Here is an 11,667-nt window from a genome sequence, read left to right as displayed (position 1 = left end):
AACAGTAAATATTTTTAAATATAAGTCCATCCCGAATATTGCATGGGACATACTTGTACTAAAAAAATTTCACAGGAAGCAGACTTGGCCCAGTGGTTAGGGCGTCCGTCTACCACATGGGAGGTCCGAGGTTCAAACCCCATGCCCGTGGTGAGCTGGCCCATGTGCAGTGCTGATGCGTGCAAGGAGTGCTGTGCCGCACAGCGGTGTCCCCCACGTAGGGGAGACCCATGCGCAAGGAGTGCGCCCCATTAGGAGAGCCGCCCAGCGCAAAAGTAAGTGCAGCCTGCCCAGGAGTGGCGCCGCACACACGGAGAGCTGATGCAGCAAGATGAGGCAACAAAAAGAAACACAGATTCCTGTGCCGCTGACAACAACAGAAGCGGACAAGGAAGAACACGCAGCAAATGGACACAGAGAACAGACAACTGGCATGGGGGGTGGAGGTGGGGAGGACGGGGAAAGGGAGAGAAACAAATAAAAAATAAATCTTTAAAAAAAAAGAAAAGAAAAAACAATTCACAATCTGAAATTTAAATTGAATCGAGTGTCTTACACGTCAGTTTGCTAAGTCTGGAAACCCTACTCCAGGGGCCTTCTCTAAAGACACCTTCCAAGAAAAGGTAGCCCAGAATGTAAAGCCTGAACTTGACTTCCCTCAAGGGCAGAGGGGAAGGGAGGTAGTGGGTGTGGGCAAGTAAAAATGAAACGAGGACACCAAAAAATGATAGGAGGTCCCACTCTAGAAAGGCTGAGAGAGAATAACCCAAGGTGAAATATTGCATAGAAACCCAAGGTAATGCAGTTTAGGCATCTGCTGTTGAACTTGGGCTCAACTTGAGCTTCAGGTGCTTTCTTCTCTCTGAAGCAGCTGATCTTCTATGGTGTGGCTTTCCCATACCAGGAGTCGATTATTTTTTTAAGGGGTATTTTGCAGACTCAAAGGACTGGTTGTGGTCGGGACTCATTTCTGGCAAGTAATTGAAAGACTCTGAAAGAGGGAGGTATCAGCTGTGCTGGGAAACCCTGATCAGATTCATAATTAAAGCCATCCTCTTCAAGGGAGCCCTCTTTATTAGCCTCCCGAAGCACATCTTTTGTTTTTCTCCTCTGATGTTAGAACAGAGTGTGCGGAGCTCTTCCCTGAGGCACTGGAGGACTTTGCTCTCAGAGCTCCTTCAGCTCCTCTGAAAACTTCTCTTAGAATTTTGGTAAACTTCAATTCTTACCTTATTCCATAAAATGTACCTTTGGAAGAGTATGCCAAGTAATACTTAGAATACATTTTACACTCATTGGGCAAAGCACTTTAAATAGGTAATTAATGCATTTTTTTCCTTACAGCGAACTGATAAGGAGGGTAGGATCTTACAAATAAGAAATTAACCCAGGGCACAAGGCTAATAAACATTAGCATTTCCTTTTTTTTTTTTTAAAGGAGGCACTGGGGATTGAACTCAGGACCTTGTGCTTGGGAAGCAGATGCTCAACCACTGAGCTACACCTGCTCCCCTAACATGTCCTTTTTTGAACCTCAGGTCTAAGAATTTCTTTCTCATTCTATAGTACACAAAATAAAAGAGGAGAGAGAGAAACCGTTGAAAAAATGAGAAATAAAACACCAATTCAAAACACTGTTAAGTGATTCCTGAGTGAACATTGCTCTTTTCTTGGCTGAGAACTTGTGGGCGTACTGGTGTCCCTCTCTGGTGCATTCAGTTCTAGACTTCAGCTGTAGAGAGCAAAGCTTTCAACCAGTTTCAGACAAAATCCTGAAGAAGATGTGAAAGTTCTTTCCAGAGGGAGCAGAGCAGCCGCCTCAGCCCCCAAGGCTTCTCAGGCTAAGGGGGTCCCTGGCCTATTGTTTGTGTGTTGAATAAATCCAAATTCTTTGCTATGGCCCCTGGCTCTAAAAGATCTCACGGCTGCCTCTTTCTCCAGCCCAGGGAGCTTTTGGGCTTTCTAGTCCCACTGCTGGAAACTGCTCTTACCTCAAATCTTTTATTGATAACCTTCTCCCCAACGGATTTATTTTTCAATTTTATGGTTCCATGTTAATAAAGCATGCATCGATTTTAGAGCATGTTCCTTATTCAATAATAACAAAAAACTCATCACCGCTCCATCTCTCCAGGCTTCTCCCTCAATCCTCTGTGCTTCCCAATGAATTTTGAGGCCAGTTGTCTGGGGAAACAAACTTTGAAGAATATTTCTCCTGAGGCTCAAAATCTCCAGTGGCCTTCTTGTTTAAAAAACCCATCAAGTGAGTGGGCGGAGGCCTGCGGCTGAGCGCCTGCAGGTGAGAGGTTCCCGGTTCGATCCCCCATACCTCCTAAAAAAAAAAACACCAAACAACAAAAAACCAAATCCATCAGGGAACTCAAGGAACAGTATGCCCTTATTTGGTCTGTGAGGTGATGGATACTGGGAGGGTTTACATGAAAAAACAAAACAAAACAAAATCTAAAAAATCCTGTTCCTCACATTCCTTGGAGGAAGGGGAGGTCAAAATGCTCAACCTCTTCAGCAACCTCGTCCCAGCTGTCACCTGTCTCCACCTTAGAGGATACAGGTTCTGTGACATACTGAGTGGCCTTTCCTGGTATTTTCCTCACAGTACTCTATTTGTTGACCTGCTATATTTGTCTCCCTTGTCAACTTGAATTGGGGGGAGGGGCCTATTTATTTGCATTTTATTTCTTTAATACAATGCTGGTATGTAGTAGGTGCTTAATAACTGTTGATTGAGTGATTGACCTCTATGGAAAAAAGCATAGTGGTAATGCCTTCCTGCTATTCTATATAAACATTTATTTTTTATAGTGTAACTGCCATTTTTATTATAGCCTATGTAGACATTATTTCTTCTGGTAGGATTGCAAGGAGAGTTCACGCCTTTGTGGAAAGGGGGTCGCATTTCTCCAAGTGAGTCCTTGGTGGTCTCAGTGACTTGGGGAAGAAGCTAGTCTAGACTGAAAAGAAGTTCTAGGTTCCTGGTAAACTGAGGCTTAGGAAGGCAGCTGAGGGAACTGGCTTCTACCTTTCCAAGGTGCACTCCTGGGAATAACGGTGTGGAAGTTGACAGACTTTGGGGGATTCCTGGGAGACAAGGAAAGTCGGGGGGACAGAGCTGGAGTGAACTTGTTTAGTTGCTTTGCCTCACCAATAGATTCTTTTTTTCCAGAGCTACAGGTTTTCTGTGGCTGAGGAAAGTGACGTTTCCTTAGAAGCATGTGGTTAGTCCTCAACGAACATTTTTTTGAGTGTAGCAACTGCTACATGCTTCCTGGTACTGATCTGCTTCTCTATTGCACAAGCTCTCAAATTTGTTTTTGGGCAAGATGAAATGAGCAACTTTACAGTATGTACCTCCCCTTTACAGGTGCATGAAAGGGTTTGTTTTAAAGGGCAAATTTAGCAGAATCTCAGCGCTCCTATTCAGATGGTGGGAAAGACCATTGCAAATTAGTAAAAAGACCTAAATGCATGGCATAAAATATTTCCAAAGAAATGCAGTTTACTATTTTTAGGCATGGTAGAACCAAGCCAAACCGGGGAAAATTCGAAGAAAATGTGTGTGATGTTAAAAGCACGTTCTGTAATAAGACTGTGAGTTATACTTAGGATATTTAAGATATATGCATTGCTGAAGTGCTTAAAATATGTAGTCTGATTTGCCTTAGGATAGTTATACCCCTATTTTCCCTTTTCCACGGGAAATCCAAAAGCTAAAGTCAACCCAACATGCTAAGCTGATGATGCCATTTCCTGCTCAGAGCTCTTCAGTGATTTCACTGACCACAGGGTAAAACCACATTTGGGCTATAAGGATCTACCTACTTGTTCAGACTCACCCAACTGCAGTTCTTCCCACTCACTTTATTCTGATATTATTCTACGAATAGTTTTCTGAACATACTGTGCTCTTCATGGAAAGCTCCTATTCATCCTTCAAGTCTCAGGTCCCAGTTCCTCTGCGCAGCCTTCTCTCACTGCTTTGGCAGACCTAGATACTGCTTCTTTTTTTTTTTTTAAAGATTTATTTATTTATTTATTTCTCTCCCCTCCCCCCCCCCAGTTGTCTGTTCTCTGTCTCTATTTGCTGCGTCTTTGTCCGCTTCTGTTGTTGTCAGCGGCACGGGAATCTGTGTTTCTTTTTGTTGCATCATCTTGCTGTGTCAGCTCTCCGTGTGTGCGGTGTCATTCCTGGGTAGGCTGCACTTTCTTTCCTGCTGGGTAGCTCTTCTTACGGGGCGCACTCCTTGTGCGTGGGGCTCCCCTATGAGGGGGAAACCCCTGCGTGGCAGGGCACTCCTTACGCGCATCAGCACTGCGCATGGGCCAGCTCCACACGGGTCAAGGAGGCCCGGGGTTTGAACCGTGGACCTCCCATGTGGTAGATGGACGCCCTAACCACTGGGCCAAGTCTGCCGCCCCCTCTTTTTTTTTTTTAAGATTTATTTTTTATTTATTTCTCTCCCCTTCCCCACCTCCCCCCACCCAGTTGTCTGCTCTCTCTATCCATTTGCTGTGTGTTCTTCTGTGTCAGCTTGCATTCTTGTTGGCAGCACTGGGAATCTGTGTCTCTTTTTGTTGCATCATCCTGCTGTGTCAGCTCTCAGTATGTGTGGCCCCACTCCTGGGCAGGCTGCACTTTTCTCATGCAGGGTGGCCCTCCTTACTGGGCGCATTCCTTGCGTGTGGGACTCCCCTACTCAGGGGATACCTCTGCGTGGCATGGTACTCCTTGCATACACCAGCACTGTGCATGGGCCAGCTCACCATACCGGTTAGGGGGCCCTGCGTTTGAACCTTGGACCTCCCATGTGGTAGGCGGATGCTCTATCCGTTGAGCCAAATTCACTTCCCTAGATGTTGTTTCTTTATTGGAACCACGACTCATGGTACATCTCAACATTTAAAATTCTTCCATCCGCATGGAAGTTGCTGGGTGGTTTCTATTTCCTTTCCAGTCTGTGTTCTTGAGGGTTGAGCTGATGTCTTTTTGCCTCTGATTCCCCTGCCTCTAGCACAGTTCCTGGCACATATTAGGTGCATCCTGAATATAGGGGCAAGTAATGATCACGATGACAAGTACTGACTTTGTATTGGTCTGCATAACAGAGATTGGGAGACCTCATTTTCTGTATCTGGTTTGTAAGTTTCAGGACCTCCATCAAATACATCAAAACGAAATTTGAATGCATGAGTCACAAACCCTATTCTCTCTATACTTCTTCCTTGCTCCACAAGGATAAACATTTCCTTGCTATTTCACACCTACCTCTTTCACAAGAATTATGACCCAACCTCCTCAGTGAAAGCAGCCATCCTCCTGCTTCTCAGGAGAATCTGCCTTGCCATTAACAAATGAGCGACTGATACCAAATGACTTTTCGAGGATAATTGCAGTGCTGTAAGGTTCACCATTGCTTGCTGGCAATGTGCAGGTGATGGCTGAAGTTCAAGCGCAGTCAGTGGGAGGTTTTGAAGCCGACAGCTAATTTAGGGTATCATGGTTATGTGGTTTCCTTACATCATAATTTGGTTGTAGCAAACAGGCGAGATTATACTTGGGTGCTGTTGGAAATTTCAACTAAGCATCTGGAATTGTTTTCCAAACAGCAGAATGGGTAAGCAATTTAAATCCTTGCTTTGGACTAAGGTAATACAGGGGAGAGTAGCATTTCTTAGGATCAGAGACAGAATCTGATTCCCTGGTTTCTAAACGTATTTACAAAGCTGCCAACCCATATAGATGTGACCTCAGAATTTCACCAGTCTTGTCAAAACCCTAAATTAGTATGGGTCTAGGACTGTATACTATTTTTATGGATTGCTTCGTCAACTTTCAGTAAAAAAGTTTGCATCCTGATGGCTTTTAGGCTTGAACCAATTTATGTCTGCTATTGTGTCTAGAATCCTGTGCTTACTTGCCTGATTGCAATTAGCTTTAATACTTTGGTGGTTTTCTCCCCCCACTGTCCTCCCTTGGTTAGAGCAGCTGTCTGTAGATGCCAATGTCTAAAGGGAGATAAACTAGATTATACGGTATACATAGGTATGGAATCCATAGTTGTCTGAAATGTACTTGCATCTCAAACCTGATTAGAGGGGGCACAGCAATATTTAAGAATATTGAATTTTTGCTTGCTGTAACAATGTCTGGGATGTGCTGAACAAAGTTGGATAAAATTCCATTCAGACCCTTAGAGTTTGAAGGATGTGTCCGGGTGTTATTGCAAAGGCAATTTCCTCTAGACTTGTAACAAGTCTTGACCTAAGGCCTTAGTACCAAGAGAACTTGGACATTCATTAAGTATGACTAGTAATTACTGACTGGCAGGAAAACAAGGTTGAGAGAAACTTCTGGGTCATCCAAGCCAATTTTCCACTGCCACGAAAGAGCTGGTCTACCCTTTGAAACTTTAGTTGAAAAACAGTCTTTAAAACCAGTCTGAGGTGGAAAAAGACCTTGAATAAAAGGGGGAAATGATCAAGACAAATGAGTTTATACGGCTAAGAGACTTCAAAATTAGTCGGAAGGGCATCAGAGGGGTTGAGCGTACACGCTTCTCAGCAGGATCTCAGAGATAGCCAAAGTAGAAACAACCCCAGGTAGGGGTGCTCCTGAGGGCTATGGAGACACCCAGGTTCTGCAGTCATATCTGATGGCTCTGGTCTTTGGTGCCTTGCCAGTGGGCCCTACTTTGGAATTTGTGCTCCTGAGTGTGATGGAGCTGGACTCAGATGTGACTTCTCTACACATGCCTTTTTTGTCCCTTTTATTGAACCTGTGGTTGGTGTACGCCCAGGAGACTTGAATCTCCAGGCTGTCCATGTGCCTGCTGGACCCTGAGCCTCAGCAGAGTTGTATCACCTACTCTTCAGTTCGTTGGACTTACCCAGGTCAGCCGACAGGGAGGTGAGGATGGACAACCACTATACCAAGGGACTGAGAGAGTCTACAGCTGCGGGCATGAAATTCCCACCCACCAGCCATGTGGGATCGAAGTACCCTCTCAATTGAGAGGTGGAGTGGGCATCACCATCCCAGGGTCCTCAGGACTGGGGACTAAAATATGGACTAGAGTAGACTTACTAGAAGTCTACTATAGAATTATTGTGACTCTAGCAATAGAAGAACTTCCATCATTGACGTGGAGACAGTGGCCACGGGAGTTACTGAAGGCAGGAGAGGGAAAAGGAGGTGTGATATGGGGGCATTTTTGGGACTTGGAGTTGTCCTGAATGATATTGCAGGGACAGATGTCAGACATTGTGTATCCTGCCATAACCGACTGAATAGATTGGGAGAGAATGTAAACTACAATGTAAACTACAATTCACGCTGTATGGCAACGCTCCAAAATATATTAATCAAATGCAATGAATGGACCACACTAATGAAAGAAGTTGTTGATGTGGGAAAAGTGTGGGGTATGGGGAGTGGGGCATATGGGAACTGCCTATATATATATATATATATTTTTTTTTTTTAAATTGTGGAGCTTTTTTCTAAGATTTATTTATTTCTCTCCCCTCCCCCACCCCCCGTTGTCTGTTCTCTGTGTCTATTTGCTGTGTCTTCTTTTGTCATCTTCTGTTGTTGTCAGCAGCACGGGAATCTGTGTTTCTTTTTGTTGCGTCATCTCGTATGTCAGCTCTCCGTGTGTGCGGTGCCATTCCTGGGCAGGTTCTACTTTCTTTTGGGCTGGGCGGCTCTGCTTACGGGGCGCGCTCCTTGCGCGTGGGGCTCCCCTACGCGGGGACACCCCTGCGTGGCAGGGCACTCCTTGCGTGCATCAGCACTGCGCATGGGCCAGCTCCACACAGGTCAAGGAGGCCCGGGGTTTGAACCGCAGACCTCCCATGTGGTAGGCGGACGCCCTAACTGGGCCAAGTCTGCCTCCCCTGCCTATATTTTTTAATGTAACATTATGTGTGCTCTATGTATCTTTAAAAAAACCACAACATATATATATATAAACAAAACAAAACAAACACACCTATCTGAGGAAGGGATACTCGGTGCTGCTGGGTGAATCGTTTCCCTGATTTGACCACTGGCGAAACTCCCAGTCTTCACTTCTTTCTTCCCTCGAACCTAAAACTTCTTTTGCTGCAATTTGAACTCATGACTAGTCATGCAAATGGACACAGGCCTGCAAATACAGGGCTTCAAATAAATCAGTTTAGGGTCAAGTAGTAATTTTAGTGGACATTCTGATGTGCAACTCCAGGCCCACTTGATGCAATTGATTCAAGGTGTCAAAATTGCCAGAGATGAGAAAAAGTCTGGAAAAAGACCTCTTAAAATTTTTTATTGATTATTTTTTAGATGACCTGTCACACTGAACAGCCGTTCTGCCGGGAATGGTTTTGGAAGCAGATAGATCTGGGTTTCAGTCCCCGCCCTGCCCTTTCATAGCTGTGTGAACTTGGCTACCCTTGCCTTACCTGTAAAATGGGGATTAAAATCTCGGCCTCATAACGACATTGAAAGGATTAGAGAAGATAATGGATGCAAAGTGCTTAGCTGAGTGCCCGGAAATGATGACTGTAAATGATGAGGATGATTGCTTTCCTCCTTGCCTTTCCCACAATTAAAATGCACTCACTGAATAATAACGACTTAAGCAAGAGGACTTTTGCTTACCTACCGCTCCAAGGTCAGATCTGAAAGCCTGCTGGTTGTGCAATCTGGACTTCCAAAGTGCAAAGGATGTTCTGAGAAAACGCCATCGTCTTATGCAATCCTTAGAGTCAGCCGTTTTGCAGCAGAGGAGAGAACAGTGCTCTAGTGGAGCGTGGGGCACTATGACCCTGCTTCCTGCCTCAGCGTGTGCCACGCTCACCGCAGGGTCTCCTTAGGATCTCTTACCCATGTCAGGGATCTCCTTGTGATCCAGTAGCTTCTGACCCATCCTTTTCCATCAACGGATCCCCGGAGGCACATAAATAAGAGTTTCATGGGAAAGGGCACTCCTCACCCAGTTACAGCTGGTAGCACAGGTCTGGGAAGATTTGTTTGGCTTTTGGCTAACATGTGTTAGCCACTGGAAGGCTTCGAGTACCAGGAGTATACCATGTGCTTATGGGGCGTGTGACAGCTTCCAAACAGCTTCTGACACACGAGCTAGTGCGAGATCATGTGCTACATCAAGTGCTTCCCAAACAGCACCTCAAAAAATGCCTTAGTGCTTCTCTAAGGAAGTGGGCGCAGGGGGCTTGGCTATATAGCAACAGCCTGCAGATCGCCCTTGACTTCCAGAAGCAAAGTGTGGGTCAGTTAAGGGCAGATTTTCCTTTGTCAGGACATTGTTGCCCCTTTGCTTAAAATGACCCCTTGCCATTGTGCTATTTGTAGGGACCAGAGCCAAAGGATTTCCTTGGGTTTTCTTGGATGGTGCCAAAATAGGAAAGAGTGTCTGCTCTGTGGAAGGTTCCTGCCCTTCAAATAAGAGCATGTGGCTGTGGCTGTGGATGCCACTGGGAGACTTGCCATCCAGTGAAATGCCAGGTGTTGAAACTTGCTTATTCCCTCATAACGTGGAAATTCTTTTCTTAGACACTTGTAGATTGGCTATGCAATATTCATCACACTCTACCCTGGGCAATTATTTAGATGATCACAATTCCATCTTATCAGTACCCTCACTGCCCAAATGAGAGAAGTCCATTTTAAGCTAAGGATACAGGCTCCCATCACAGAAAGTCAAAGGGAAAAAGCTATAAAAATAGTATAGACCCTCAGGTCACATGATTCCTTCAGTAGGAGCCAACCGTTACCACCCAGTCACTAGTGTAACATGGGATGTGCTTAACTCAGCTTTATTTTAATTTTTTGAAACGAAAGAGCAATTATTGATGAGAGTCAATTCAAAAAACATCTTAGCTCTTACAACTGCCAGTTACCTATAGCATTCAGGAAATTGAATACCAAAAGAGACACCAATTAGGTAAGGACAACACATCTGACTTTTTTGCCTAAGGTACAGGATTATTTGCAAGAATCTCCTTTGGCGTTTCTAGTGGCCAATGTTTGCCTTATGAATGTCCACCCTTGGGGGGCTGTGAAACTTGTTAGGGAATAGCCAATATCTTTCTTGTCTTTCTTTTCCCGTTTTCCCTTAGACTTTGCAACCCAGCCAATCAACTGACTGAACATCTGGGCAGCTCTTTGTTTGGAAAGACATGTCATCTCTTGTAATGGAATGCTAGAGCAAAGGCTCTATTGTCATGGTGGAGAAGCCTTGAGGTTTCTTAATTAAAAAAAAAAAAAATGAACGAACATAAAGAAAAGCACCAGGGTCTCACGGATGGATCACTAGACATGGATCCCAAAGGTTTTATTCCAATCTTTAACTCACCATATGGTCTAGAGGAATTTACTATCTCTCTGTGTTTCAGTCTCTCCATTTATTTATTTTTTAAAATTTAATTTTTATTTTTTGAATCATTTTTTTTTTTAAAGATACAGCGATCACACAAAACAATTTCTCCTTTTAAAGACTGGTTTTGCAAAACCTTTTCCATCCATACCCCTAGGAATGCACTGTTAGGTCATTTCTATAAACAGGTTTTTTTTTTTTCCTATTTAAACATTTTTATGTACATTTATGGCTGTTTACAATAATAGCAAAGATTGTTCTTGTGTAAGTACATCATCATCGGGCACATCTTAGAGTATCGAAATAGGAACGTTTTAACTGGAGCAGGGAGACGTGAGAGGGCGTCACTGAGTTCTGGGGACTCCTGCATCTACCGCTGGTAACACTACCAGGTCGTGCACCTGCTAGGTTGTGCACACTGCCAGGTGGAGACCAACCACAACGTCAAGCGGTTACATTGCAGAAACCACCTTGCATTGCAGAATTTCTCATTTAAAGTCAGTTATAAATTAAAAATGCTGAAGAGCTGAAAGTAGTAAGTGTGTGTGTGTGTGTGGGGGTACTGGTAACATCAGTTAAGCAAAAGTTTCAATTTAATACCTTTGGTGAACTGTTTCCATTTTAAGGGCAGCCAAAAGAATCCCGTGGTCGATTTACAGCCCCAATGGCTCATCTCTGGCATCAGCAGGCCGTCGGCTGGTGTGCCTGTCCTTGGAGGTATACTGTAAGCGGGTGCCAGGGGACTCCTGGGAATTGATCTCACAGGTTTTTGGAGTTCTCACTCTCTCAACTTTTTTTTTTTTTCCAGGAAATACCAGAGATTGAACCCAGGACCTTGTACATGGGAAGCAGGCGCTCAACCACTGAGCTCCATCCACTCCTCCTCAACTCTCTTTTAACAGGAAAGTATGACTAGCAGTAAACCTCTGAAAAGTTAAGCAAATAAAGATTGTATTTCTTTAGATATTTTAACAACCCTTAAGAGAAATTAAAGTCTGGAGATGAGAGTTTGCTTTTCCTTTTAAGATATTTCTGGTTATTCAGGACTCCTTACACTTTCAAATAAATTTGATCTTCATATTTTCAATTAAAAAAAAATAGTCAGTGGTGCCTCAAACTTAGGCCTTGGAGGACTGGTTGATCAGGTCAGGTGAGACTGGTGTCTCCTGCTGATATGACTCTATTTCTGAATATGATGAAACCTGATGGGAAAGAAGCTACCTCAGGAGAACCAGTTCCAACTTAACCATTAAGATGTGTTGCCTCTTCTTTT

Source organism: Dasypus novemcinctus, chromosome 28 (genome assembly GCF_030445035.2).
Source record: "Dasypus novemcinctus isolate mDasNov1 chromosome 28, mDasNov1.1.hap2, whole genome shotgun sequence".
Classification (NCBI taxonomy): domain Eukaryota; kingdom Metazoa; phylum Chordata; class Mammalia; order Cingulata; family Dasypodidae; genus Dasypus; species Dasypus novemcinctus.
The sequence above is the reverse complement of the archived record's forward strand: the minus strand, read 5'-3'. Positions refer to the sequence as shown.